The sequence below is a fragment of the Rhipicephalus microplus genome, chromosome 9 (genome assembly GCF_043290135.1).
Source record: "Rhipicephalus microplus isolate Deutch F79 chromosome 9, USDA_Rmic, whole genome shotgun sequence".
Lineage (NCBI taxonomy): Eukaryota > Metazoa > Arthropoda > Arachnida > Ixodida > Ixodidae > Rhipicephalus > Rhipicephalus microplus.
Genome location: NC_134708.1, coordinates 93,743,613 through 93,768,165, shown reverse-complemented (window position 1 = coordinate 93,768,165; position 24,553 = coordinate 93,743,613). Strand labels below are relative to the sequence as shown.

Genomic DNA, 24,553 nt, shown 5'->3' with positions numbered 1-24,553 from the left:
CTAACCTATGATGTTAAATCTTCTAAATCACTTTGCGTTTTTAAATCCAAACTAAAGACTTTCTTGTTAGGCCCTTCTGTTTGATTGAATTATAACTGTATTATCATGTCTTTTTTTGTTGTGGTATTCATAACCACATTTTTTTTAGATTGACGATGTATTCCTTGTTTTTTAGTGTTCCTGCTTATTATTCTAATGGTTTTTTGTTTTCTTTTGTTAAGCTGTGTTTATTTGCTGACAATGTATTTCAGTTTTTTTTTCCATCATGGGAGGTCCCGCCTGCGGTTCTTACCTTGGGACCTCCCAGTGAATCTGTACCCATGCACTTTTCCATGTTCACGCTTGATGAATAAAATTCAATTCAAAAAAAGCTATAATTCTAAATTTTGACTCACTCGTAGAGAGTTATGGTGCAGCCTTTGTCTATTTAGTTCTCATATTTCTTGCTTATTCAATTTTCAGTTTGTGAACACGCGGCAACGTATATGGACGTACAAAATTAGTCAAGGAGGACGCCTCTGCTGCCAGTACAACGTAATGCGTAGCATTAATCCACAGGAGATCGTTTACAACAGGACCTGCTCATACGACAGACAAAGGTAAAATGTAGAACAATAACATTAGGCTTTTCTAACGTTTTATTTTGCAGGCGCAGCATAGCCCTCCTGGGAGAGTTTGACGCACGACACATCGACCGGATGTACGTGAGAACTGATGGTACAGTAGAATTTTGTAATTGTTTGTAATAACTAGTTATAACTCTACAAACACGAAACCTTTATGGTATGGTATAGTAATTGTTGCAATGTTTTTTCAAGGACCACATTTATTTGTTATTTATGAAGAAAGTTTCTGCAATAAGTTCCTCTAAAAACTGCAGCCAGCCAGAGGACTTTGCAAAAAGACTGGCAAAGGCTCCGAGAAGTGTACTTTATATATGCTTGTTGTTATTTCAAGCCAGCAACCCGTAATATGTTTTGTCTCTTTAGGTCTAATGAACATTTCGCGAGTAAACCGCTGGCGCCAACTTGTGGCGTGATTCCTTCCCATCGAGACCTTGAAATTGCCTTCGTTTAGTCCTCTGAATCAAGCTAAAATGTCTTACATGTATGACTAAAAGAATCTTCCAGTACTTGCTTTCCGACAGGAACAGCGGGTTACCATCTGTTAGCACCTGACTCTTTTCCAAGGCATTTAGAGAAAAAATATTTTTGCCTTGCCAGCACGACCAGTAACAGTGCATATTTGATTCTTCCAAATCGCTAAGTTGACACACAGCCGTTTTATGTTTCAATCTGTTTGTGCACATTCTAGATGCCATAAATATTATTTTATAGGCAAGCTCCAAGAAGGAGTTTCTTTTGACCTAGATCAGAATAATCATTGCTTAGGCTTTTCTTAACTGGAGTTGTGCCCTTCACCCGGCATTTCTCGCGTGATATTGTTGCTGTATTTACAGGTGTTATGAATTTTCGCTACAAATATTTCCTTCGGTGCTCATAATTTTATAAAAGAACTATTTTTGTTTACCTTGATTCCCATACGAGTACTATGCTTCGCGGTTATTCTTGGCCACTGAGTCTATAAACATTAGCTTTATTTCTTTGTTATCCCGACAATGTTGACATTTTAGAGAACTCAACTTTGCTACGTTATTGCAAGGGCGCAGTGTTTTTGAGTAAACCGTAACACGAATCAAGCACGCTACTCTGAGTTTGCTCGGGTTGACGTATCAATGAGTCTTATTTGTGTGTGTAAGCTTACCTTGCTTAGTGAATGTTCCGGAGTTTTCTAGCCAACAAAATTAGAGTAACTACTCTTGTACTCTAGTAGAGCAAGAAACACAAATAGTATAGTGCAAGACAAGCAGCTCACTATTATAACGTCCAGCGAGAGGAAGCTCAGCATAACGCTAAAGAAACATAGCCGCATCAAAGCCAGAGTTAGAGCCACCTTCATGTCGTTTATACCTGAAGTGCATGTTTATCGTGTCATATATATTTCGTCACAAAGGTCTCATATTTCAGATTTACGACGCATACTTATTGGTAGGGAAACATTGCTCTATGAGGGTACTAACACATCCTGTGACGTTGTGAAAACCGAGTCAATAGGTAGGCATGTTTTGTGCTGTCGCTTTTTGTGCCTCAACAAATTTCAATACTCTGCAAAACGCTTTTCTGATTTCTTACATAGCATGTAAGTACTATTCTAAAGCATTATTAGGCGAAGGGAACATGGCCATTCCCAATGAGAACCCAAGTAGTTCTAAAATGTTGCTGCAAAATTGCGATTTCAGAAAATGAAAAGCGTTGAATGTTTTACATAATTTTCACCCATGTGCGCAAAAAGGCAGTGCTGTATCTGTTCTTGATTTTTTTGCAAAGGCAAGTCCCCTAGAAGGCTGTTCATTCTACTTGTGCAAATTTGATGATCTGGCTTGCAGATTTACTTGTAACTAGACCAGCCTAATTATGCTTTGCTTCCATTTACCTAGCAGGCATGACGCGGGTGCTGTTTTCCCAATAGTTGTGTGCCGACAAAATAATTGTAATTTACATGACTGATGTCACTTCAGAAATATTGTATTGTTGGTGGTGCACGTGGAAAATGGACCGCTACATAGCTAGCAAAGGCCAGTTTGAAGAAGGTGATGTGCGTTTGCGAAAGAACTCCTTAAGCGCGAGGTTCGAGAAAAATAAAAGGTGTAGCAGGCCTAGCTAAAACTTGATCAGTAATTTTGTTTCAACGAGCAGTGTTTATGTGTATAGGGCGCTTCATAAACAGTGCTTTTGGGCAAAATAATATCTGGAAAAAGCAAAGAAAATTTTCACCGTGACTCACGGAAAAATGAAAAAAGTAGTCAACACATAACCAATGTAAGCTGAACACTAGAGGGGAAACTGTAGTATTATTGTATATAAACACAATTACATTGAAAGGACATAATCTGCATACACTATATACAATTACCTAGTTTAGGATGGCGAAACACTACGATGGGCTAAAGACAACGAAGTCCCATAGGACGGGCTTAGCTTGAATAACAGGGATGTGAAACCTCACAGCTTGGCTTCGATCAATTTGATTATGTTGTAAGGATTTCTCACTACTGTCCAAGTTGAGCCCACAACTGTTGGTTGAGTCGTTGTGTCTGCCGTTTATCTGCTTTCTTCATTGGGTTGACAGGTTTGTAAGCTTTTTTCAAGAGGCCTTCACTGAGATAATAGTAGCGCGGTTAACCGGCCTTCCATTATAAAAAATTAACATTTGAAAGGGGTGGTGCCATTAAATTGTCAGGCTGTGACAAGCCTCTTGCGGGTTCTCTAGCTATGGACAGACGCTCCACACGAATGGTGAAAAACAGAAATTGTTTCTGAAGTATTATGTTTCTCTTCCGAAGTATACGTTAATGCGTATACTCCTGGTCGAGGTCCAAGTATAGTACGCCCACCACTTTACGAAATCTGTAGCGAGGTCACAAATTCGTAGAGAGGTGAGTGACCAAGTCTTTCACCACGTACGTACCAGCAAAGCATCGTGGGTGCTGCCGCTAGTGGCGCTCTTTTTGGCACGTACTTTTTGTGACATGGTTGCACGAGAGCAGACGATACTTAGCGTGACGTGTGATTGATTGGTTGATATGTGGGGTTTAACGTCATAAAACCACTATATGAATATGAGAGAATATGAAAGAAGGGCTCCGGAAATTTTCGGCCACCTGGAATTTTTATTGTGCACCAAATTTTGACTGTGCACCAAAAGCAATTCCGCCTCTCTTGAAAAGGCAGTTAACATGACGTGTGCCACAGCTTTGTGTGGGCACGTCACTGACGTGACCAAGTCAACTTCACTGCTACATGAATTTCAAAATCGATGCCAAAAAGCCAAAAGCGAAAATTGCTGTGTGAACACAAACTATTTAGCGAAAATACACTAATCTTGGTGTGTGCATCATGCTTCATGGAGCATGAGAAACGCTTGTAACAAAGAATGTGCATGCCACCAATACGATGACAGCACTCCTTTAATAAAGAAACGAGCTCCACCGATCCGATTTACAATGGGAATCGATGCTACGCTAAGCCTGCAGACCGGGTGCGATTGATGCGTATACTTTATTAAACAAAGGACTACAAAAGACAAAAAACTTATATACGAGCGGTGAAAGCAGCGATAAATGTAGAACCGTTGTATATGTTTGATATGGCCAGCTGTTTACAGCTGTGTAGCGATGGAAGTAGCTACATGGGCATAACCGATACGAGAAGCACAAATATGATATGTAGCGCTTGTATTGGGGAGGTGGTAGACCAAATTTACTGCATGACGCCTGTAGAAGAAAAGTGTCTGTGCCAGCGAAGTGAGCGAAAACAAAGGTTTAAATGCTCAGAGAGGTAACAAACGCAACGAGTGTCCGGCAAAATGTTCTTTTCGAAGCCCCCCAGGCACGAGCTCTACCCTCGTGCCCACACTTCGCTGTCCTTTTTCTTGAACAAAATACTCAACAGATTCCACGGCCTAAAGTGAACAGTTCAATGGAATACCATTGTGAAAGGAATGAAATACTTCAGTAGAGCGACTGAGAAGCCTACAATTAAGAATAACTAAGATACACTTGCTTATAACATTATTACCACATTAGTAGCGCCACACTCACCGGCCCGACAAAATCCACTTTCGTCATTTCTGATGACCTGCTCCACACGATCGCAGTTGTTACGCTTGCTAGAAACCGAGAATGTGTCGAACTCTTTGCTATTTCTCTTTTAACCGCATGCATGAATCTCCCCACTCAAAACAGGCACGAATTTTGGTTGATGTTGCACAAACACCACCTTGGTGTACCTTTCGGTAAGCAGGCATAACGATGAGCTGAGTTACCAGTTCAGCTATAGCAGTTCTATTTTCTTGCCGCACTCGATGTGAGCTTCATTAAGGCGTGTTTGTATCTTGACGGTACGCTCGTCGTCGACAAATGTGTCCTCGTCTTCTATAGAATGGTTTCTAGGACGTCCGTCGGAGGGGAGCTGCCTGATCGTCTTGTCGTGTCGTTGCTTGAGCTCTCGCCTCACGACAATGTGCCGTGTTGATCTGAGAAGCTTTTGATTGGCTTCTGCTCAGGTTTTTGCTAGAGTTGAGCTCTGTGCCCTAGAGTGAAGTCTAACTTCAAGTCGCTGATTGTTGTGAGGCGCTTACTCCTTAAATGGCCACTGTTTCGCTCTCGATACCGACATACGAGAGTTTTTGCAGAGAGTGAAAGATATCTGTGTCGACGAAGCTAGCGCCAAGTACACAGGTGGTAGTGGTAACAGCGCACTTAAAATATTGTTCTCCGCACTTGTTTGATTCACGTGTAGACTGAACAAAATGGACAGCTGGGTTGTCAAGAAAGAAAGAAACGCCATTGTTTATTCTGCGTTGGTAGTTATAGTCGAAGGTGGAAAGAGCAAAGGTAAGGACCAGGTGAGTGTATTCCCAAAGAAATCGTGCATGTAGATAGCACATGGGCTTTGATCAGATATGATTCATTTTCTTCTCAACAGTTGACGAAATTAATACCGCTGACTTGTCTGCTGGAACTGCTGGTCATGACCGAGGTGCTCTGGTGGCCGTGTCTGTCGTTGACTGCGTCTCAGTGGTTGAGGTGACCCGCTGCTGAGTTTCCGCAGGCGAGGCTGTGATGGTCGATGACTTCACAGCCTTGAATGAAGTGTGGTTGTGGGCAATGTCTTCGTCGTCTGATGAACGAACACTCTATGGCTCCTTCGTCACCAGATGCCGAAGGTTACACCTCAGCAAGGTGTTGTTGTCTGTGCGTACGTAGAAGGATTGTGAGCCGGCCGATCTGACCACCTTTGCATTCGTTGCCCATGATGTTCAATTGTACCAGGTCATTGTCGCAGAGGCCAGGTAGGGTGCGCCTATGATGACTTCTCTGCCAGTGTTTCTTGATGAGAGTTGCCGGCATTGAATTGAAGTCCGGTAATAGTGTGCGCAGGTGCCTTTCTTATAAGAGTTCACACGGAGACCAGCCGTCTTCATCAGGACTCGCCCTGTAATTCAACAAGACGAGCCAAAAACACTCTCCTGCAGCTTTTGTTTTCTTTAGGATACGTTTTACAACTGTACACCCTTTTCTGCAAGCCCATTCGATTGAGGATTCTACGGGCTTGATTTCACATGCTTAAAGTCGAAACACTTTGCGAAAATTTGAAACTCTTGGCTGCGAAACTGGGGGCCATTGTCAGTGTCAACTTCGGCTGGAATGCCATACCTTGAAAATATTGCACTCAGTCTAATGATGACAGTACTGGCTGTCGTATCGGGCCGTATTTCCACCTAGGGGAAATTGTACACCAAGTCATAGGCGCACAAATATTGTCTTCCCGAGTACTGAAAAAGGTTGACTCCAAGAGGGTACCACGGGTGAGTCGGCGTTTGTTGCATTATTATAGGCTCCAATGGCTGCTCATAAGCGCACGTCTTGCAAGTAGGACATCCTTCGATGAAGGACAGAATGTCTGAGTTTGTATTCGGCCAATAAACCATCTGCTTTGCTCTAGCCTTGCACTTTACCTGGCCGACATTGCTGCGTGGATCCATTTCAACAAGTCGCCACGCATGTTTGTCTGTATCACCACTTTAGACCCTTTCAATAGTATGCTGTTTTCTACAGACAGCTCGGCGGCCACTGGCTTCAGGGGGCCGTCGACAGGCTCTCCTTTAGCAAGCTTTCTTAGCACCGTGCCGAGATGTGAATCGAGAGCGGTTTCTTGTGCCAGTTTTCCAGCTGTCGTTCCACTTACGAGTGCCGATACGACCGTGACGGCGTGGATCTCGACGTCGCTCGTGCAGGCAGCTGCCTTGAATTTAGGAGCAGCTGATTGAGACAGCATATCAGCCAGGGCCATTTGTTTGCAAGGAATGTACGTCAACGCGTAATTATGTTTCACCAACCTCAAGAAACATTGTTGAACTCTGGGTGGCATATCACTTATGCCTTTCTTTGATATGTCTATCAGCAGACTGTGGTCACTCTCGAGGATGATGGGGCAGCCAAAAACAAAATTATTGAACATCTCATAACCAAAAACTAAAACCAAAGCTTCTTTCTCAATCCGCTAATATCTTTGCTCTTATTCTGTTAAAGCTCTTCATGCATAGGCCACCGGCTGCCAGCAGTCACCATATGGCTGCAATAGTGCCGCAAAGACACCACTTTGAGAGGCATCTGTAGTTACCTTTGTTCCCAGATTTGGATCAAATATAGCAAGCAATGGTGCGTTACTCAAATCCCGACATATAACCTGCCATTTGCTTCGTGGTTTGGTGTCCAAGCAATTATGGCACCATGTTTGATGAATGAACGTAAAGTAAACGTATGCTGTGAGAGATGTAGCTGGCACTTGCTGAAGTAGTTGAGCACTCCCAGAAGTCTTCGAACAGCCAGTTTGTTCTGAGGTCTCGGTATTTTCAAAAGACCGTTAACAAAATCAGGATTTGGCCTAATACCCTTGTCGCTAACGATGTCATCCAAAAAGAAAACTTTCTGTAGTCTAAAGGGACATTTGGATGCATTGAAGGTAAGGCCAGCTTTTTCAGCTGTTTCTAACGTACTACACAGCCTTTCATTTTGTTTGGCCTTGGTCTTTCCCCAAATAAACACATCTTCAACATACACTTATACACCGGCAACACCATCAAAAACTTCGTTAACGGCCTTTTGAAGCACTTCGCTAGCCGATGCTATACCGCACGGTAGACGAAGAAAGCGATAATGGCCAAAAGGTGTCGAGCATGTGAATATCTTCGACGATTGTTCGTCTAATGCAAATTTATGAATTCCCGAATTTGCGTCAAGGCGCGGAAGAAACTTCGTGCCTGCCAAGTACACCTCGATATCCTCTCTGCGTGGCATTTGGTAGTGTTTACTCTTGATGTTTTCATTGATACGTTCTGGGTATCAGAATGCATACCCGCAATTCACCGTCCTTTTCAGTACAATCACAAGGTGGCTTACTCAATCTATGGAGTTGCTGTCCCTCTAGATGATGCCTTCATTTTCCATTCTTCCCAGTTCTGTACGGAGTAGCTCCAGCAGGGACAGGGGAACCCTCCGAGCTGGCTTGACGACGGGTACGGCGTCTCTGTGCAGCTCAATCTTGTATTCACGTGGGGCGCATCGTGTTCTATGAAAAAGACCTGAGAACCTCTTGACAATTTCTTCGGTGTCGTTCGTCATCATGCTCTCAACAGCACGCTGTACGATTCCAAGCTTCTCGCTGGTGTCCAAGTCTAAGATAGTGCTGTGATCCTTCTTCAAAATATTGTGCGTACGCCTTGCGGTCACTAATATCGATGAGTGCTGAAAACTCGCCAATGTGCTTGATCATGTTGCCACCGTAGGATCTCAGAACACCGCTACTGGGAATCAGAATTGTCGTCTTTAGCTTTCGAAACGTTGAAAAAGGCAAAACGTTTGCCTGCGATTCTGTGTCTACTTTAAAAGTAACGCACTTGCTGTCAATGCAGGCGTTCACACGCCAGTCTAGTTCTCTGCTTGCGCTGCTACTGGTGACATTCAGAACTTCGAAGTTGTAGCTCTAATGCTGAACTTCATACACGTGCTTTTTTTTGCTGCAACAAAACGTGAAGTGGTTTCAGCGATTACACGAGTAACATACTTTTCCGTACGCCGGGCAGCGTCTGAAGGCATGCCTTCGGTTGCAACGGATGCATTTAGGTCATTCAGGGACCCTCTAGAGTAGCTCCTACTGGCTGTGACAGCGTTCATACCGAGTTATTCATTTGCTTTGTGCAAAAATTTATTTTGACGCGCCGATGTTTCCGCCGTCTTGCAAAGGACGATAACTTTTCCAAGGTCCAGTTTTTGTTTTTGAGCATTTTTTTCGAAGCCTTAGCGAGTTCGTTTCAAAACCAATTGGTTCTCGCAAGATTTCGTCTGCTATGGTCCTGAAGTTGTAGGGGTGCGCTTGTTTTTTCACCTCGCGTAGAAACTGCTCAAAAGGCACCACGTCACCGTGACTGCGGAAACGAAAATTGCATCGCTCGTGTACTTCGTTTTGTTGCCCCAAGCAGTACTCTTCAATTTCGGCAATAACGGAGCTGAAAACTTCCTTGTTTTCTGCGTCACTGAATACAAAATTGTTGAAAACGTCAAAGGCCTCCTCCCCTGCCACGCTGAGGAGCAGGGCCGTTTTTGCCGCTTCAGACCTTGGATTGGCTTTGCATGCCGTCGCTTTCAGAAAAAAATCTAATTGTACACGAAACCGCTTCCAGTTGCTACCTCCATCAGCTGTAAAACGTAATGGCTAGGGTGGCCTCCGGTGTTTCATGTCGTTTCTTCTTGCGTTCTCTTATGCCAGATCCCACTTCTGACAGCATGTTTCATTCGCATGTAGATTGAACAGACTGAATAGCTGGGTTGTCAAGAAGCTAATAAATGGTATTATTTAGTCTGTGTTGGCAGTTATAGTCACAACAGTACTGAAAGTTGGGCGAGTTGGTACTCATTCATGACTTCTTTGCGCAAACACGTACACGTCAGTTGTAGTCAGTTACAGTGGAAAGAGTTAGCGAAATTGAGGGCCGGGTGAGTGCATGAACGAGGCAATCATGCAGGTAGATAGCACATGTACTTTGATAAGGTATGATACATCACTGTATAGGTCGTTCAAAGGTCCAACCAGGCCTTGTGTCGACGGACACCAGGCCTTGTTGTCGCTCGCCCAGGTAAACTTCATTTAACAAAAACTTCTACACTTCAAACGCTCCTACGAGAAAGCATATGCCATCCTCAGTTTTCAATGCAAGAATTGCAGTCGTGTCTGCAATAAACTTCTCTTCCTGTAGCAGCTGTTGCGCAAATATGTTCAGCTGCTCACAGATGAACGGTACTTCCATAGCTTCGACGTCATGCGTGGTGTGGTCGAATTGTTTCATAAGCGTCACTCTGACAATGTTTAGCCGTATTTTTGGTTCTCCGCTTGTTCCTCCAAATGCCTTTACATTCATTTCAATGGTGCGAACTATTGGTAATCCTAGCTGTTTACATATGCCTCCTGTAATAAGCGTTCTTTGGTTTCCATTGACTAATACGCCTCTGATAAAGTATGAGTCACCTTCGGTTGTCAGCCATGCACGAAATGCTTGTAGTAGGATCACATTTTTTTATGTTGCAATTATGAATCATTCGTTTTCACCTTTGAAACAGGGGCCCTTGCTTCACTGAAGTGCTTCTTTTGCGCGTATTTGGGGTTGCAAACAACTGTTGCGTGCCTTCCGTTCCACTTATAAGAAATTAAACGATGATGGCAATCTTTAGACCGATGCACTTTGATAGTGCACTTGAAGCACCCGCCAGTCTTCGCTAGGCGGTTCTTTCATTCATACAAGCTAATGTCGGATGTGAACGACTCCTTAATGTATGCTGCAGAATGGCAAAACAAACAGGTACATTTTTCCATACTTGCGTGACTGATCAACGCAGACGTCGTGGGTTGAGCCTGATGAAGCGTTTCTTGTCGGTGATTTCGGGCCCCAAGACCACAAGCGTCCACAAAGGCTATTCTCTCACAAGCCTCCACTTCCATGCGGACGTATTTGAGTAGCTTTCGAAGTTCTGTCTACGAAAACGCCTCGACGTTCGTCTAGGCGTCTCTGCTGCTTCAAGTACTGTACCACGATATCTCCGGGGATAACTTTATGAGGACCTCGATGAGCATGGCGGCACAGGAGAGCTTCGAGCAACCGAGCGCCTTAAGTTCTACGATATTGATTTGGACGGTGTCCAAGGTTTCACAACGAAGCCACGTCGTTTAAGAACTTTACTTGCTTTAGCGTTCGCAGTCTTGCCAAGTATTGTTGCTAGATGTTCTTGTTTCCGAAACAGCCTTTTAAAGGGTGATGGCGTCTTCGTACGACTGCTCCATGGCTTGAATGTGGTCGATGGCCTTCGATGCCTCTCCAGTCACTAGGCTCTTTTAATAGTGGAACCGTTGGATGTTAGATAGGCTGGGGTTTTCATGAACTGCGTGCCTGTAGTGATTCCAGAAAGGTTGCCACTGCCTTGGCCTTCCGTTGAAAGGAGGTAGCTTAAGTTCAGGTGGACGACAGCCGACATCTTATCACCAAAGACGCGACTACCTGCATTGATGTTAACTTCGTTCGCAATGTTGGTTGCCGCACATTTGGGAACCCTGGGCGTCGATGCTTTCAGCTCCTCAATGTGGTGTCTCAGCAACGCCAGCATAGCAGTAGCATTAGCTTCATATTCTGCTACGGGGGCATAATATTCCGCGACTTGGTCGTCAGTAAGGTGTGCTTCGAGTTCTAATTTGAGCACCCGCAGGCCTTCATTTCACGCCTTCAGCTGGTCGTGCACCACACGAAGGTTCGATGAGGTGAACCTGTTTGGAGTCGATCGGTTACCCTGCTTCGTTTCGTAAGCGCATGTGCAGAACTCGCTGAGTCGTTCGTTTGCCTTTGATGCACTCCATGTTCGTTTCGGGCGAAGCCCTTTTGTCGGGTTGCTTGGATCACAGAGTCCCGGGTTTCTCGGCACCATAAAAATGTAGAAGAAAAGTGTATTCGCTGGGGTAGTGAGCGAAAACAGAGGTTTATTGACTAAGAGAGGTAACTAACACGTCAGAGTCCGGCAAAACGTTCTTGTTCTTCTTCAACTATTGTCCGTGACACATTCCCACTGTAGAAGATTGGCCAAGAATTTAGTGGCAAAAAATATTGTGCAGATTTTTTCGCCGCACCCAAGGCACGAACTCTCCCCTCGTGCCCACACTTCGCGGTCCTCTTTCTTATTCAACAACGCCCAAGTATACAATGGACGTTAACCCGACGTGATGACCGTATCATGCTAGAATATATGTAACGGTCATAGAAATAAATAGCCGGCACTGCAACACCAACTGGTATTCCGCCAAATTTTCACCTGTATAGGGTCTTTCTTCAAAGCAGTTTAGAGGCCTGGGTCGGTTCTTGATTGTTTCCCAGAGTGCTTTGGTTTGGTTCCTGCTTTTTAGTGATGTATTCTTATGCCTGTGGAGTCTACACCGAACCTCATTGCCTCCACAAAGGCAATCTGTGTCAATGCCAGCGAGCGAGCTCGCCTGACGCCATCATCTCAACGACGTCATGTAGCCCGGTGCCGTCGTTCTGTCTTACGCAACGCACGGTGAGCTCCCTCAGCCCGCGGGCCCTATAGCAGCCCGATGTTGAAGCGGTGCCATTCAGTCTGGCGGCTCTTACGCAATGCGTGGCAACATCACTCGTCCTTGGGTGCAACCCAGCGCAGCAGCTCCGGATTTGAGGATCACGGCGCAACCAGTTGCGGGTCCCGATTGGAGGATTCTGACGTGATCCGGCGGCAGCAGTTCTATTTGGACGTTGATGACGTAAAAGGATCACTTGGAGCCTATAAGAAACCATGCGGCGCTTCGCCAAGCAGCCGACTTATGCGTTAGACAGAATACATCTCGGCTCTTCGAGTCCTCACGCTGTCGGCGCTGCCGGTGTCTTTGGAACCGGTGAGATTCGTGGCGCCCTTCATAACCTCGTCGGAGGTGCGCTTCATAACAGTGGATGGCAGCTGCGGGATCGGCCGGCGTCAGCGACATCGATGTGTTAAGTGCCTGATGTTTTCCCTTCAGATCACCAGACTAATCTATCACAGGTAATAGTAGTTTAGAGAAGGGCTGTGTGAAGCAATAAAGATAGCTTTGATCGTTTCAAGCGAAGTCGGGGCGCTTTGAAACCAAACTTGTAAACAAGGGAGTGTTAAAAATTGCTAGCTCGTCTTGTTAGTACACGTATGGTAGGTACGGCAAGTACCATATTAACAGGGGCAAAGAGCAAGTGGCTAGTGTGAACGATAGAGAACCTGAAAGTGAAGGAACTCGCCAGAATTGGTAAGAAACTTGGCCTTACTTTGATCCGCGTGAAACGAAAGCAAGCGATCGTAGAGATGATGAAGGATGAAGGAGTGTCGGCTGAGAAAGTCGATGAGGCCTGCGCAGATACCAAAGCAAGCCGCGAGGAGGCTGATAGGCAAGAAGTAGAAGTTCGTGAACGTGAAGAAGCGGAAGGACACGAACGTCGAGATCGTAAGAAGGCCGAAAGACAGGAGCGCCTCGAGTTGAGAAGAATAAAATTGACATTCCTACAGTGGTTCGCAGGCGCCTAGCGTAGCTTTTGCGAAGGTTTAAATCAGCAGTCATAGAACTTGGGACCAACTGCAACCGTTCGTAGTAGGCGAGGGAAGCGAAGTATCTTGTCAAGTTTTAACACACCTGTGAGCGAAATGCTTTGGAGCGGTCTCTTTGGACGCAGAACCTGTTAGCTCTACTTCCCGGCGTGGTATCCGACGTGATAACGTGCTTGCCGAGGGAAGTGTTTGAGAGCTATGACGTGTTCAATGAAGCGTTTTTAAGGCGTTAGAACTTCACACCCGGTGCTTTCCGGCAAAGGTTACGGTATGCAAAAAAGGGCAATGGGTCACACGTTGAATTCGAGTTTCGTCGTAAAGCCGATTGGTTTCCATGGCTCCAGGGCGAAAATGTTTAGGACAATCGCGATAAGATGGTAGAAATTATTGCATTAGAACAATTGTATCGCTGCATCGAGGATGACTTCAAGCTTTGGCTGCAGGACAATCTTGGCGAAGTACAGCTAAACAAGGCAGCAGAGTTAGCTGAGGAGTATTATACTTGCTGAAAGTCGCATAATATGGCAGTGCACTTTGAAAAGGATGAAAAAAAAGGGGGCTCTTTAAAGTAACCTCATCAAGGGAAGCCCACTCTGCATCGGAATTTCAAGAAGGACCCGTCTTCTATGAAGGACACTGTAGGGGAAGGGCAACGGAAGTGGAGAAATTAAGTGAGGTTTCTAAACAACGCACTGATACCAGCATGGGCGTTTTAATCATGGAAGCCGCTAATCTGCTACAACTGCGAAAAGGATAAGCACATCGCGATAAACTGTAAGCAAAAGTTTGCTTTTGCAACAATCGGAGAATCGGCAAAGGACATGCGGCTGTTAGAGCCGTATCAACAGGAAATCAGTGTGAATGGGAAAACGTCTCGAGCACTTCGAGACACAGCGGCAACCATGGACGTTGTCCATTCTTCGTTGCTGTCTCGGGAAGACTGTACAAGAGAATACGCGTGGATCAGGCAAGTCGCCGAGCATCCGAGTGCTTGCTTACCAATCGCAACGGTAGTAATTGAAGGCCAGAATGGTAAGCTTTGCACCAAAGCGGCTGTGTCTGCCGCGCTTCCCGATCATTTTTCCTATCTTTTTTTCCAATAACTCTGAGCAGTTTCTCAAAGAGTAGAGTAAGTTGTTCTTCTCTAACTTAGCGTACAAGGCCCTCAAGCGATCGCAAACGCAGAAGTTTCGCAGGAACTTCATCTTGTTCAATGTGGTGAAACACCACCTGTGAAAGCTGCTGATCTGTTTGACCTTGGGGGCAAGTCGACAAAACATCGGACAGAAAATTATCTGTGTGAATCACTTGTGCAGTCAGTCAAGCCGCTCATCATTGAAGCGACTGGTGGGGTTTCAGTCGGCTGAGGAGACGGCATGGCGCCATTGAGTCGGAGTGAGAGGGGTGCAACGCTCTCGCCTGTAGCGGAAAGTTGGAGTGAGCTGTCGAGGATTGATGAAAAAACGCTCATTCGAGTGTAGCTTGAGGGCCTCTCGATTAAAGCGCTACTGAGAAGCCTAAATTTGGAAAAAAAGAAAAAGAATGTTCCCTTTTTTGCGAAGGCAGGGCTACTCTATCAAAGTCATACAAATATGCAAGGTCACACATTTGAGCAGCTCTTGGTGCACCAAAAGTATCGTCGCCAGCTACTGAAACTGGCGCATGAAAACGCTTGAGCAGGGCATCTGGGCATAAAGAAGACCAAGGCTGCAGTTTCCCTTGAATTTTATTGGCCGAACTGCTGGAATGATATCGAATACTTTGTACGCTATTGTGACACTTGTCAGGGAACGAGAAAATCCACGAACAATGAAAAGGCAACCATGAAGCTTGTGTCGATTATCACGGAACCTTTTTCGGAGCCTAGTAATTGATATTGTCGGGCCATTGCCAGAGTCAAGGCAATGTTGTCGGTACATCCTGACAGCGCTCTGTGTCACCCCAAAATTTCAAGACGCGATACCACTTAAGGAGCTCAATTACTCTCATGTCGTGGATGCTCTGCTCTCTATATTCGCACGTGTCGTACTTCCTTCTGAAATTCAATGTGACAACGGTACTGTCTTCCCCAGCTGCCTTACCTCCACCATTTTGGATATATGCGAAATAAACGTAGTGCACAGCTATATCCATCACCCGCGACCTAATCCGGTAGAGCGTATGCATTCCGTTCTGAAACGAATACTGAGAGCTCTTTGCTACAAGCGCAAATGCGACTGGGAAGCGTGTATTTTTTCGCTATATTCGCTTTAAAATCAGCTCCTCATGAGAGCACTGGTTTTAGCTCTACAGAGCTTGTGTATGGCAGGCGTTTGAGAACAACATTGCGAATGCTACGCGAGTCATGAGAGGGATTCAATGAGGACTCTATGTGGTTGCATATGTTCTCGACTTCTTTCAGAGGCTTGAAAAAACGAAAGACATTGTGGAAAGCCAGATGAAGGCTGCGCAAGTGCTGTCGAAGGAGCACTACGACAAAATGCGAAGAAACGCAGCTTTGAAGCAGGTAGTCAGGTAATGCTTCTGCGGCCGTCCAAAAGGAACAAGCTTGACGTTCATTAGGAAGGGCCTGCCAGAGTAACATTGAAGCTTTCTGATAACAATTATGAAGCGAAATTAGGAAGACAGCTGAACAAAATTTACCACAGTAAGTTGATGAAAGCGTTCGTTCAGCGTCAAGTGGTCACAAATCTCCTTTTCAATGCTTCAGAAAAAGAGGGAGTAGAAATTTTGACTTCTAGTGGTCTAATCGAAACGGAATCCGATGTAATGTTAGAGCAATTGAACATGGAGCCTGGGTTAAGTGAAGTCTCGAAGGAGGACTTGAGGAGGATTGTTTGCGAGTTTAAAGAGGTGTTTTTGGACCGTCAAGAAACGGGACGATGATTAAACATGATACCGAGCTAACATGTGAGTGAGAAGCCCTGCGTTTTAGCTGGTACCTTCTCCACACTTCGGTCTTTCGCTGGCAAGTCGGGGCAAAATTTTGTCCTCATTACGGCCTTAGCTAGGCACTCTCGTCCAGAGTGATCTCAAGGGGCTAACTTTATGTTGCAGTCTGTTTCATCGCGTTGTTATACGGGCAAAATTTTGAGTTCTCACTTTAAGAGTCTTGTGTAACACGTGTGCCTCTTGGTGTAGAGGGAATGAAATTCCGATTGACAGTAACTAGGTATATGTTGTATTATATTTTGTCTGGTGTTCTGTCAGGTGAGCGAGGGCACTTGCTTGTGTCGTGTGTTGTCTGTTGTCGAACCGTTCTTGACAAGTAGCAGAACCATCGACATGTTTTGCCGACAAGCCTGTGGAGCTGGAATCAATCCTCAAGAATGGGATGTGCTCACGGAACTGAGCCTTGAGCCACATCCTTCACATTCCCCGGTAGGCGAACACGGAGGGAACTGGCAAACGAGCATGCCCGACATTCGAGCCATGTGGAAGAAGCTCATCTTTTCGGCGCTTGGTCTGGCGGCGAGGGTGCTGTTATGCCTTGGAGACCATACTGAACGTCATTGCATCTGCAAAGACAATCGGTGTAAATGCCAGCGAGCGAGCCCGTCTGATTTCATCATCTCAACGACGTCATTTGGCCCGGCACCACCGGTCTGTCTTGCGCAAGGCACTGCAAGCTCCCTCAGCCCGTGGGCCCGATAGCAGCCGCATGATGCAAGCGGTGCCATCCAGTCAAGCGAGCCTTACGCAATGCGTGGCAACATCATTCGTTCTTGGGTGCAACCTGGTGCAGCGGCTCCGGATTTGAGGATCATCACGCAACCCAATGCCGGATTCCCACCAGAGGATTTTAACGTGACCGGGCGACTGCAGTTCTGATTCACGTTGATGACGTAAAAGGATCCCCTGGGGCCTATAAAAAACCCAAACTTCGCCAAGCAGCCGACCTATGCGTCAGAGAGAAGACATCTCGGCTCTTCGAGTCCCTAAGCTGTCGGTCTGAGTGCCCAATATGTAACGTCTCTATTTCTATGCTGTACATAAACCTTGCCTCAACTCACGGTCGTCTTGTCCAAACGTGTATCAGCTCTGCGCAGAAACTGTTGCGAGCTGAGAAACACGTGCGACCAAAGAGCCAGTGAGCTTGCCAGCAGCGACTTTCAGAGCAGTGGGGCCTTCGGGACCGTGTTGGCGTCAAACTTCGTAAGAGTATTGCCTTTGCAGAGGCAATGACGTTCGGTGTGGACTCTCAGGCGTAACAGTATTCTTAGGGTCAACGCTGGTGACGTCAGTTTTTCTTAAGGCTGTGTCATTTATTTTCGAGCGACTATTTGACACAGTAATAACCATAACTGAGAAACAATTATCATGAGAGACAATTAGCCCCGCCGTGGTGGTCTAGTGGCTAAGGTACTCGGCTTCTGACCCGCAGGTCGCGGGTTCGAATGTTGGCTGCGGCGGCTGCATTTCCGATGGAGGCGGAAATGTTGTAGGCCCGTGTGCTCAGATTTGGGTGCACGTTATAGAACCCCAGGTGGTCTAATTTTCCGGAGCCCTCCACTACGGCGTCCCTCATAATCATATGGTGGTTTTGGGACGTGAAACGCCACATATCAACAATTATGCCAAGCAACGTATAGAGACTAATATTATAGGTGATTTTTCTGTAATAGTGAAGAAAGAAAAGTGGACAAAACATAAGATGCCGTGGGCGGGAACCGAACCTGCAACCTTCGAATAACGCGTGCGATGCCCTGCCAACTGAGCTTCCTCGGCAGCCATCCACTTTGTTGGGTATGTACTTGTGTGTTTAAAACGTGGGAACGCCAGTCAGCACTGCCTGTTGCCATTGAGGTAAGTGGGGGTAATTCATTATTTGCCTGTTGGCGGCACCTTTAAGTTACCTTAAAACGAGTTGGCAGCTGACCAATAGTCCCTCGCACACCACCTGAAAGCATTAGGTCAGTCAAAACGAGAACCTTGCTATGAATGGAGGAAGAAATGGTAACCTTATAATGACTCGCTTTTCTTGATACACGCAGTATTGATAAAAAGTGATATAAAAATACGCCAAGAAAGGTATAGGGGTTGGTGTTAGAAGGAGTTGTAATACATTGGTGAAGAAATAAATGTGGACAAAAAATAACCACTGGCAGGGCCGAACCTGCGACCTTCGAATAAAGTGTCTGTTGCACAACCATTTGAGATACCACGATGGCAACACCCCGGCTTAATGTCATCTGTTAGTCACCCGTGGTGTATGTCCACGAAACGTGCTATATGGTCATGCGTTATGTGTCTCGAAGAAAATGTTTCACAACATACGTGGCGGGATTTTAACGCGATAGCGTTAAAGAGCTCGTGTCGCAGAAATTCCGCTACCAGCGTCGGCACCGTTGGATGTGTGCGAAAACTTTCCGTGAGCGAAAAATTGAGAAAGAAGCAAATAGAACAAAAAAGGTAAATGTAGGGTCTCATTGAGCATTGAAACCGCGCCGTTTGCGTGACAAGGATGTGTCCTACCTCAAAGCCACAGTGTTACTTGCGGCCGCTTTTTAAACCACACTACACAACTGCCATGTAGTTGAAGGAGCCTCCTTAACGCATATTGTTGGACAGGTGTCACAACGAAAACGAGCCCATCTGGCAATTTGTAGGCGCAGTTGGAAGGCCATCAAAGTGCGTCAAAGAAGGCTGGGATAGTGCAGTCGTCGCCGGTAAAAACACGCAGAAACTTTCAAACAGCTTTAAAATTGGACAACCATGTTCATCTGGTGAAAACAGATCTTGCCTTCCCAGAGACATTGATCAAGCAAACAGCAAACGCTAGATAATGTGCTGCCATATGTGAGGCATTGTGAGACTCCTTCTCGCCTCTGAAATGGCGAGTGCACAGCGTGTGCCTTGGAGGTCTTGCGACTTTCGCTTTAGATCAGGAACCAGTCAGTACCAATTGGGCGCGGCCTTGTGTGTGTGTGTGTGTTTCAGTGTAACATGTGCGAGACATTGTGCAAAACTTAGTGGTTGAAAAGTGCACTTAGGCCGTGTTTCGCTATCGTGTTCAAATATTAAACGCGAAGTTTAAGGGTCTGTTTAGCGTTATTATAGCAATTCCCAAGGGTACATTCATCAAACTTTATTACCTTAATGAACTAACCTTGGTGTGGCGCACAGTAAGGGTTATAGATAGATAGATAGATAGATAGATAGATAGATAGATAGATAGATAGACAGATAGATAGATAGATAGAAAACGGCTAAGGTACTTGGCTGCTGACCCGCAGGTTGCGGGTTAAATCCCGGCTGCAGCGGCTGAATTTTCGATGGAGGCGGAAATGTTGTTGGTCCACGTGCTCAGATTAGGGTGCACGTTCAAGAACACCAGGTGGTCGAAATTTCCGGACCCTCCACTACGGCGTTTCTCATATACATATGGTGGTTTTGGGACGGTAAACCCCACATATCAATCAATCATCATCGTTAAGAAATAGTTCACACATATTTTCATGACACAGATCAGGGAACTGTTTCACAATAAAAAATTCAGGGAGAACCATAAGGCAGTGGACAGGCTTGGTCGTTCAGTTCCGAGGTCAGTGTGCGCCGCAACGAGCTAAAGTGCGTTCCGGAGAGCCACAGTGAAGTTCATTTATTCAATGAGCCAGCTATAAAAAGTGCAAAAAAACAAGCATGTTGATGGGCAAGCGCCGTCATATGTGAAAAGTTGTATATTACTTCTTTTTTGGCAACGATTTGAAATGACATGGCTAATAACACATGATTTCCGCTGCATTGCTTAGTATCACAGCTATTGTCTTGAAGTTCCTTACTTCTTTTTTATTGACCTGTGGTGAAACCTTTTTTGTGTGTGTATATCAGGGCCGTACCGAGATATTTAGAAAAGTATCCCGGAGTACAGCAAAATGAAATATATGTGCTCGACGCTGAAATACAGATACGAATATACACTTATGATCCCAAGAGGTTGTCGCAGACATACTTTTGAAAATAGACAAAAAAGCATTTCGGAATACAATTACATGGATGAAGATCCAATAATACAAAACTTTGAAATCCATTTTTTATTTCAACAGTAATGATGCTACGCTAAATCATTAATAGGTGCAGCACATTTTATTTATTATTCTTACATTCAATTCAAGTTTGATTGTAGAGGTTATCACTGCAATTTGCTATCAGGGCCATAGCAATATATATATATATATATATATATATATATATATATATATATATATATATATATATATATATATATATATATATATATATATATATATATATATATATATATATATATATATATATATATATATATATATATATATAGACGTGAGGGATTGGCTCGCCATTTACGAGCGCGTGAGCGTCCCCCCAACATATGGGACGAGGACGGCAAGTTGACGAACTTGGTGTTCTACCTCACGGGCGTAGCTAGATTGTGGTACAACAACCACGCGTCTAATTTTTCAACCTGGTCCAATTGTAAGACCGCTGTAATCAACGTTTTCGGCCGCCCTGCCATTCGTAAGCTGCAAGCTGATCAACGCTAGCGTGTACGCGCTCAGCAGGCTTGTGAGTCATTCACCAGCCATATTGAAGATGTACTGCACTTGTGCAACAAATCCAATCAAACCATTCTCGAGTCGTACAAGATCCGAAACATCATGAACGGCATTGACGATGATGCCTTCACGATGCTGCTTGCCAAAAAACCTGGCACAGTGGCTGAGGTCACCACATTTTCTCAGAGCTACGAGGAGCTCCGCCGGTAGTGTTCGATGACACGTCGCTCCCCACCACGAGCTGCAACGCATGCTGGCTTGGAGGCGAGTTGTGACCAAGTGGCGTTGATGACAGATGTCAAGTCCTTCATCCGTGAGGAAATTGCGTGCCAGTTCTCTCTCTTGCCCTTTGCCCACCCACCGACTGTTCAACAATCGGCCACTACCCTTCTCCCTCTCATTCAACGGACGATTGAGCGGGAAATTGTGGAGGTCATGCCTGCGTACCACCCTCAACAACCTCCGGCTCCTGCGCCCCTCAGCTACGCCCAAGTTGTCGCCAGGCCGCCTCAAGTCGTTCCAGCACTGGTCCCTCTGACTTACCCCGAAGCTGCCTCTCGACCTCCGTTCTTGGCAGCGGGTATGCCCGCTAAGTGTGTTGACGCAACCCCTCAGCCTCATTTTCAGCCCACCATGCAGCCATTTAAGCCGCCTTTCTGGGCGAGACCTACCCCAGCGAACCAATCGCGGACACCCGACAACCGGCCCTTCTGCTTTGCTTGCGGTTACGCCGGGCACGTAACCCGTTATGGCTCTCCAGTACAGCCATCTCCCTTTTCTTTGCCTGTTGCTGCCCAGCTTAGCCGTCCGTATAACGACCAACTGACATCTATGACACAATCGTCTCACCCAGGTCCGTATCTTCGAAGGTCGCCGTCTTCATCACGTCGTTCCCTGTCCACCATGCGGCCTAGTTCGGCTGCTCATGAGCGGGAAAACTAGTCGTCGCAGTCCCGAAGGCAAGGACTGCGACGCTATTGCAATGTGAAAGCCCTCAGGGCAGCCCATCGAATGTCATTGACGTGCTTGTGGACGGTGTTTATGCATCGGCTATTATGAACGCTGGAGCTGCCATAACAGTTATGGACGAAAAACTTTGCCACTTACTTCTAAAAGTGACGACGCCACTTTCTGGGTTGTCCATCCGTACTGCTAGCTTGCATTGTATTTGAAATCATCCTACAGCAGAGTGCACAGCTCACGTTGTCATTCAGGACGTTCTGTATGTCGCCCAGTTTATCATCATTCCGGCATGCTCTCATGACGTCATCTTGGGATGGCACTTTCTCTCCCGCCACAACGCCGTGATCCATTGTGCCTCCGCCGAGAGGTACTGGGATCGATATCCAGCACCTCCACCAATTTGATAAGGCGTTTATTAGCCGGCAACCAGCGATCATACACCGTGGCGACAGTGACGGTCAAAAACGGACTCCCAGCACGAACGGCGTCCTTGTTGGATAGCCCCACTAGAAGGTATTCAAGAGTTTGACCCATTCCAAAAACTGCAGGCTTCGCTACACTATATATATATATATATATATATATATATATATATATATATATATATATATATATATATATATATATAATATATATATATATATATATGTATATATATATATATATTTATATATATATATATATGGGATCTAACAGACAGTAATGCCAAGGAATGTACAAGGGAAGTTATTAGAACCAATGGAATGTAAATAAGAAGAAAGAAGAAAGAAAAGTGGATGAAAAAATAACCAGCTGTGAGCAGGAATCGAACCTACGGCCTTTGAATAACGCGTTCGATGCTCTAACCACTGAGCTATCACAGCGGCCTTCCCAAGGAGGTTATACTAAACTTTCTGGAGTGGCGGAGGGGCTCCGCGGCTGACGCCACGCGCCGCCATATTGCTCAGGGCAGAAACCGGTCGAACGCATTGTAACGCGTGCATGTGCGTGCGGCCTCTCCGTTGTTTTTCTTGAGTGCGGTGCCTCTAATCGAATGAGGCCGTTGTGGCAGACGACTGTGACCTCTTCTGAAGACGATGGTGGGCTCTTGCGCAGCATTTGGCTGCGCAAATCGCGTGAAGCAAACACCGGGGATAACTTTTCACGTGTAAGTAGCGTGCTTTGCTCGCTCGCTTTCCCTCGCATACTTTTGCGATTACGAATGCATTCGCGCGTACAAGCATTTCCCATTTACGTCCGGGTGCCATGGAGACACTGTGAAACATTTTTGTGCTTTGCAGGTTTCCCAAAGACTGCGAATTTCAAAGTGCATGGGAGCGCGCTGTGAGGCGAGAAGGTTGGACTCCGAAGAAGAATGACGTCTTGTGTTCAACGCACTTTGAAGCAGACTGCTTCGATAGAACAGGGCAAACAACGAGACTACGAGGTGGTAGCATCCCTACCAAGTTTGCAGCGTTTCCAGCGCACCTACAAAAGCCAGTGAGTACGCTTCGTGAGCTCTTCGTTTACCAAATGTAGTTATTGTAGCGTTAGCTCCGCATCTCTGGGATTTTCAGTTTCTAATATTTAGTTGCGCATTCGCTCTAAATGCCTAAATTTCTGACGCTGTCGCATTATTCCTCTTTTTGCGGAGGAGAAGAGAAAACGAGCTCATCCAAAAAGTCGGGAGATGCCTTCGCCTCAGGAGCCTGTTTTGGATGAAGCTGCCGAAGTCTCCCCCCTGCAAACTTCCCCCCCCGAAGGAGTGGTACAAGCAGAAAGTGCATGAATCGGCGAAAGAGGTACAGCAGCTGAAAAAGAAGGTCAAGACGTTGCACCAAAAGAAACGGAGACTTTCAAAACGCATTGATGCTTCTCAGGATTTGATTGAGCAGCTAAAGGAGCAGAACCTTTTGTCGGAAAAAGGGTTGGAGGTTTTCCAAGCGTCATTTTCTCCGGATATCCAGCAGCTTCTCAAGAAAACTCATGAAAAGACGAACAAATACCCCCCAGAATTAAGAGCATTTGCACTGACGCTTCACTATTATTCGCCAAGGGCTTATGATTATGTGCGAGCTAAGTTTAACAATGCTTTGCCAAACCAGCGAACTCTTCGCGAATGGTACAAGGCAGTGAATGGTGATCCTGGCTTCACCTCAGGATCATTCGAGTTTATCAAGAACATAGTGCAAGGAAGAGATGAGCCACTGGTCGCTGCCATATTGGTTGACGACATGTCTATTAAAAAACATGTCCAACTTGTGGGCAACAAAGTTTTCGGATATGTCGACTTGGGCATGGAAATGCCAGATGACAGCCTCCCAGAAGCAACGAATGCCTGTGTTTTCATGCTGGTGGCACTCAATATGAGGCTGAAGGTGCCCCTTGGGTATTTTTTCATTGATTCTCTCTCTGGTTCTGAAAGAGCGCAGCTAACGAAAGAGTGTATCTCGCGCGTGACTTCAGCAGGTGTCATAGCAGCATCACTGACTTTTGATGGAGCGGCCTCGAACTTTTCAATGGCCAGTTTTCTTGGTGCTGATCTCCGCTGTCGTTCTCCGGGATTTAACACCTCATTCCAGTGCTTAGAAGATTGCCCAAGCAATGTATTTGTGATTCTAGATGCCTGCCACATGATCAAGCTTGTGCGTAACTGCTTGGGATCAGTAAACCACCTCACTGATATTCAAGGGCGCAAAGTGAAGTGGTCATACATTGAAGCTCTTGAGGCCTTGCAACAAAAAGAGGGCTTGCACCTTGGAAACAAGCTGACGAAAGTTCATCTGGAGTGGGCAAAGCAAAAAATGAAGGTTCGACTGGCTGTGCAGACCCT

General features: G+C 45.7%; 1 long non-coding RNA gene across 1 annotated transcript in view; it reads left to right on the top strand.

Annotated features, from left to right (window-relative positions):
- Positions 1-207: 207 nt before the first annotated feature.
- LOC142771410 (uncharacterized) overlaps positions 208-24,553 on the top strand; it is a 43,830-nt gene continuing 19,484 nt past the window's right edge. Inside the window, exons 1-2 of the long non-coding RNA XR_012885900.1 lie at positions 208-599; positions 650-717. This is a non-coding gene — a long non-coding RNA (uncharacterized LOC142771410). The remainder of the gene's footprint in view (positions 600-649; positions 718-24,553) is intronic.